This window comes from Scylla paramamosain, chromosome 20, assembly GCF_035594125.1.
Source record: "Scylla paramamosain isolate STU-SP2022 chromosome 20, ASM3559412v1, whole genome shotgun sequence".
In the NCBI taxonomy this organism is placed as follows: Eukaryota; Metazoa; Arthropoda; class Malacostraca; order Decapoda; family Portunidae; genus Scylla; species Scylla paramamosain.
This window is the reverse complement of record NC_087170.1, coordinates 10,771,495-10,778,204: the sequence shown is the minus strand read 5'-3', so window position 1 is coordinate 10,778,204 and position 6,710 is coordinate 10,771,495. Positions and strand designations below refer to the sequence as shown.

At 39.5% G+C, this 6,710-nt stretch overlaps 1 long non-coding RNA gene across 1 annotated transcript in view; it reads left to right on the top strand.

Moving 5' to 3' along the window:
• The first annotated feature begins 1,690 nt into the window (after positions 1-1,690).
• LOC135110293 (uncharacterized) overlaps positions 1,691-6,710 on the top strand; it is a 107,264-nt gene continuing 102,244 nt past the window's right edge. Inside the window, exon 1 of the long non-coding RNA XR_010273177.1 lies at positions 1,691-1,946. This is a non-coding gene — a long non-coding RNA (uncharacterized LOC135110293). The remainder of the gene's footprint in view (positions 1,947-6,710) is intronic.

Genomic DNA, 6,710 nt, shown 5'->3' with positions numbered 1-6,710 from the left:
TAGTGAAGTGAGATGTGTGCCATGAAAGGTTGAAATGTGTGTAGAAAGCACTGAATGAGAGAGGAAGAACTGTGCAGCAACCAAGAGTGATTGTGTGTGATAGAGGTGAATGGAGAGTGATAGTGGTGAGTACCTGAAAATGACACTGTTTCATTGACCCCTGGGACTCACAGATACATCTGATGTGGTTGCATCTGGCAGGGCCCATTGTCAAATGGATCCAGTTAGGCTGTGGGGCACTCTGTTGGAAATCTCCTGGATCTGCTGTGGTCTAAGGATTGGTGTAAGTGTGAGGTAGGGAAATCTCATTATGAAGGGACAGGGATAAACCAGTGTATGCTGACAGGCCTTACTGTGGAAGTATGTGGCCAGCTTTGTTATGCCTAAGCTCCTGGTATATAATAGGGTTTCCATGAGACTAACCCTTTCCACTAGAGGCCAACAGGGGTAAAGGGAGAATGATGTGTGCATGAGTGTGGTGCTTTGTCTGGGGACCTTGTATAGGACAGTCAGCCTAGTATTTACCATATGTTTCATATATATGTATATATATATATATATATATATATATATATATATATATATATATATATATATATATATATATATATATATATATATATATATATATATGTATATGTTTAAATTCACAGGAAGATGGGGAAACTGGAAAAGGCAAATCATTCCAGATTCTGCTGGTGAAAGGGATAATGAGTTGAGTAGTGAACTTTTATTATTCAGGTGGATAAAATCAGGTGTAAGTAGAAAGTCTTGTGCAGTGAGATTTTATGAAGGGAAGGAGAGACATACACTTGCAAGTTCAAAATAGTAACCATGAAAATAATGATGGAAGGCAGGAAGAAATCCAGCTGTGGTGAAGTGTATGATGATGAAGAGTGTTAAATGAGGGAATGGTTTGTTGAGATGAAAAGCTTACTACAATACTTGTATAAGAGCAGTGTAGAGTGCATCCTTTCCATTCATGAAAGGCACTCACTAAATAAGGGCAGAAGGTGTGTGTGTGTGTGTGTGTGTGTGTGTGTGTGTGTGAATCAGCATCCAAGAGAAGCAAATTAAGAGATGACAGAACAATGATTCATGGTAGCGGTTTAGACAAGTTTATCCATGTGAGATATACCTCCTGAGAGAGAGAGAGAGAGAGAGAGAGAGAGAGAGAGAGAGAGTTTTGTAAACAATTGGTATACACAAAGGACTCACTTCTTTAGTGTAGATGTAATGATATTTTGAGACTGTGTTGTTGGCCTTTGTTTACACCTAAGTTACAACCAAAATGATAATACAGATTACAGAGGTAGGCGGAGCTATTTCCGCTGACCAATCATATAGGATGAAATATCCCCTATCCAGCTGCGGTCCAATTATAATAGACAATGGGGCCACCCGTTGCCGTTGTGGTGATCTCGGTGTCCAGACGATGTGTAAGAGGTCTAGCGGCAGTGTTGTGGTGACCTTGTGTTTAGAGGCAATAAAGTGCTTCTGTTCTTGGTTGCAAGTTTTAAGGAATAACATTGGTGTGATGGTTGAAACACCATTACCAATGGGCTAAATAGTATATAACATGTTTTGATATAAACTTGAGTGTTCGAATTTATGATTAAGTTGATTATATTTGGAATTAATTTGATTTTAGTTTGAAATCAAATTATTTTAGCATGAAATTGAATTGTTTTGATTTTAAGTTGAGTTGTTTCCCTGTGAGAGATGAGCAGCAGGCAGCTGATCAGAGTGCGAGATTGTGATAGTGCGAGTGCGTCACGCGGCGCGGCTTGGCGAGGCTCGCGTTATCGTGCATCGCGTGCATTTTCATATTTGTTAATATACTGTTCAGTGTTAACCGTTCGCTGCTGTGGTGGTGACTGGCGGATGTGGTGGCGTGGTTGCAGTGTGTGGGGCTCGTGAACCACCACCAGGGCGTCTCCACAGCGGTGAGTACCTCATGTGGTGCGTTACAGAAATGCTCGCCATAATGCTCATTCCTTCCTCAGCCCGGCCGGCGCCCACACGTTTTGTTCTCTCATAAGGATGGCTGTTAAAGCTAGGAAAAAAAAAAGTCGTGTTCTTGCGAGTGTTTCCCGTTGATAGCGCAGAAGTCGTTGTCAAACTATTACAAGGATCATGCAAGTGACTGAAATAACATCTCACACGACGGCCTGTTGAAAGGTGTGTGTGTGTGTGTGTGTGTGTGTGTCAAGAGTACTGCAGATTAGTGTGGTTGTTCGTAGCATTAGGTGATTCTGTAATAGCATCAGCTGATGTATCTTTTCTTTTATACTGGGGGAAATAATTATATTTTATATTCAAAACATGCAGAGATATTAATAGCTAGGTAGAGCACAGTTTCGTCAGTACGTTAGTGACCTATTTGGGGCAACACGGGATCCAAGCATCTGTTACCTTAAATGTCAATCTGTGGAATGGCCGGTACAATTTTTCATCCACTTTTGTTTATAAAAAAGAAAGCAAAATGCATCTTAGTCTTAAGAGTGAGTGAATTTTCGCAGTACTCAACAATGCTTAGGCAGCTTCTTGTTGCCAGGGCTTGCTTCTCTGTTATTGAAATCCTGTAGCACCTGGCAAATAGTAGTGTTCTAGTGGGGAAACTATGAGGAACTGTCGTCACATCAATTAACAAAAGTGTAAATGTTATGAATTTACTCTGTGGGGAGTTCCTGGTAATTTTTTTTCCCACATTCATTCCATTCCATTAGAGAAACACACACACACACACACACACACACACACGTGCTCATATGGTAAGGAGACCAAAACAATGACGGTCAGTGGAAAACAAAAAAATCTACTAGTTAGCTTCCTTGGTGGAAAGTAATGGCGTGAGTGAGAGTCGCTAAACGGGATCACCTGTTTCTACCTTAGGATTGTCTTACGGGAACGGTCAAAATTCACCTCTACCTTTTCAGCCGTAGTACAGTCGAGTGGTGACGTGCCGGCTGAAGAGAAGCATAACACAAGTACATTTTGCTTGATCTTGTTCACACACGTGTCACATCCACAGACATTGTTATTGCAGGCATGTTTTTCCCTTTTTTTTTTTTTTTTTATGATGAATTTCAGTATTTCTGCGATATAATAAGTCGCAGTTGTGCAAATAACCTAACAATAGTAACACTAGAAGACCGGATAGGACAGGCTGATTAGGCTACTAAGCTTTTGACAATTGGGAAGTGGGAACGCAATGACAGTGGCGTATTAGCCAATCAGCACTTGCTTCACAGCCTCGCCTGGACGCATGTTGTTCGCTTGGTTCAGGATTGCACGAACAGATTGCAGTAGTATGAATTCATATAAATAAGCCGTTATTGCAACTGTTATTTCCACGAGACTCGTACACACCGGTTAGTTGTACGACGAGCAGGAAGCATGGACGTACGTACCACTTTAGATGTACGTAATAGCAGTAGTCACGGATCAATTAAGGGACTTGAGAGGGCTGTTAGGGGACTCATTCTCGTTTATGATATAACGAGGCTGTGCAGATATAATAAGTGTAGCAATGCAGAGAGAGAGAGAGAGAGAGAGAGAGAGAGAGAGAGAGAGAGAGAGAGAGAGAGAGTCCCCACTGATGGTGCCGCGAAGGGGAACGGGTTGAGGGTGTTAGTTGTGTGTGTGTGTGTGTGTGTGTGTATGCTGATGTGAAGGGCAGGACAGCGGTGCGATTTTATCTGCCGGCTTTTTTTTTCTTGTTTTCTTCGTTATTATTATTATTATCATTATTATTATTATTATTATTATTATTATTATTATTATTATTGTTGTTGTTGTTGTTGTTGTTTTGTTGCAAGATAATAATTAATATTATTATTAATATATGTAAATGAAAATAAAAGTAATAGTAATAATAATAATAATAATAATAATAATAATAATAATAATAATAATAATAATAACAGCAACAATAACGAGAATAATAATAATAATTATTATTATCATTATTATTTTCATAATTTTTTCTTCTTTTCGTAATGACGATGATGACGATGATGGTGGTTAACATCGCCATCATCGTCGTTACCATCAGTCGTAAATACAGTTGAGGTATGTTTGGGGCGCAGGTTCTCTCAGCACAGGCCGGTTGTCACATTGTCCACTCAGGGTGGAGGATTTGCCTCGCTGTGTTTTCAGCTCGGTAATTAAGGCGGCCTTGACTTGCATCCTGTGAGGTGACTTCTTAAGGTATAAAACTCGTTTCATACCTTGGATATGAATGGATGTGAAAAGTTATTATAATATTACAGGGAGAATCCGTGGAGTAAAAAAAAATTATATATATATACGAGTATATATATATATATATATATATATATATATATATATATATATATATATATATATATATATATATATATATATATATATAAGTATGTGTATATATATATATATATATATATATATATATATATATATATATATATATATATATATATATATATATATATATATATATATATATATATATATATATATATATATATATAGAGAGAGAGAGAGAGAGAGAGAGAGAGAGAGAGAGAGAGAGAGAGAGAGAGAGAGAGAGAGAGAGAGAGAGATTTTGTTTTCATCAATTTATTTCTCTCATAGAGAGACGAAACCTATTATAAGAAATAGTATCTAATTACTGAGGAGTCGTGACACGCAGGACACACAGAAATATGTACAAGGAATTATTTATAGATCCAGGAAAGAAACAAAAATCTAATGTCCATACAATTAACAAAAACAGAAACAACATTCACTGAGAACTCGTCATACAGACACGATAGTTTAGAGAGAGAGAGAGAGAGAGAGAGAGAGAGAGAGAGAGAGAGAGAGGAGAGAGAGAGAGAGAGAGAGAGAGAGAGAGAGAGAGAGAGAGAGATTAAACAAAATATGTAAAAAAAAAAAAAGGAAAGATAAATAAGCAGCTAACAAAATCAAATGAAAAGACGTGAAGGTTTCATTACACAAGTGTTGTGATGTATAGACGGGGCAAGCTTGGTGACACGGTTCCACTCACTTTTCTTGAAGCTTTCCTTCGCATGTGTCATCACGTATTCATGTATTAATTCATTCCACACACACACACACACACACACACACACACACACACACACACACACACACACACACACACACACACACACACACACACACACACACACACACACACACACACACACACACCTTTTTATGCATAAGGGATGCATACTGAGGGCAGGAACAAATTTAGGAAAAAAGAAAAAGAAAAAAACACGAACTAATTTTCTCTTCCCCCTTCCCCCCAAAAAAAAGGAAAGAATGCCAAAGGAAGAACAAATGTGTTACACGGTATTTTCTACGCACTACCTGTTGTGTTTAGTTATTCACTAAACACAACAGGTACAGTCCGGTGGGCGCTAACGCACAGTATTCTAACGCGAATTGTGTCTAACGCGGGGTATTATTTTGTTTCTAACTCATACTAACGTGGGGTTGTGGTAAAACAAGTCACAGAAAAGTCCGTAACGCGGAATAAGGTGACACTCACCTAAGGGCAGTGAGCGCACCATCGCAGCCGCCGCCGCCAGCCCATGGCGATGTTAGTGTAAGGGTCCAAGCCCTTTACGTCGCGAGAGAGATACCTGCACACCCGAACCCTTTGGTAATAGGCGAAATATTGAATCCCGACAAAGTGCGCAGTTAGCTATGGGACGCAGGCACCAGGCAGGTCAGGCTTAACTGTCCGTGGGTATGTTGGGTGTTGAAAACGAACACACCTCGCTCCTTACTTTGAATTCAACATAAACACAATACACACAAAATGAAATGACTGACCAAACTTAACACGTAAGTGTAATATCTCCCCCCAGAAGACAACCTTGAGCCATCGGGATAAACCGAACTTAAATGGATGATATAACAGACTCCATTAAGAAAAAGGACATCCTACACTTAACCATAAATAAATATTTTGATAAATAGGAAAACATGACATACAAGGAGTAACTCAAACAAGCATAGAACATGACACAGGAAATTACCGGGTTAATGTTCATAGTTATGCTCTTGATAGGAGATCCACTCACGCACTGTCCTTTCCATGGATGTGGATGATCTCAAGCTGACCAACAACCAGTGCAACAGACGCTATTATTTTATTTCTTTTTCTTTTTCATTTTCTGCACAAAAGTAAGTAGGTTGTGGTCTGTAAACACTCGCACAGGGTGAACAGTGAAGCCAATATCGATTTTAAAATATCCAAGTGCCGTTATTAAAGATAAAGCCTCTTTTTCAACTGTAACATATTTTCTCTGCCTCTTATTGAATTTCGTTGATTCTTCCTCCTGCATTAAGACTGCGCCTGCCTCCACTTCACCGGCATCGACTTGAAGAGTGAACAGCGTCTGTAGGTCTGGAGAGTGTAGAGCTGGGGGCGACATAAGCACTGATTTTAGGTTGCTGAAAGCCTCTTGGCAGGCTTTCTTCCACTGGAAGACCTTTTTGGAGCTTAGCAGGTCAGTCAGTGGAGTGGCAACCTTTGCAAAATTGGGGCAGAAGTGTCGATAGAATCCAGCCATTCCAAACATAAGAGTGACGAATCCAAATTAATTATTTCCCGCCCCTCAGCCAACTCACAGGCTGGGGCGCTGGAGTCGACATAGGTTGATTCTTAAAAGGAGAAATTTGATTCAGCACGCCAGTCACCTCTTTTGTGC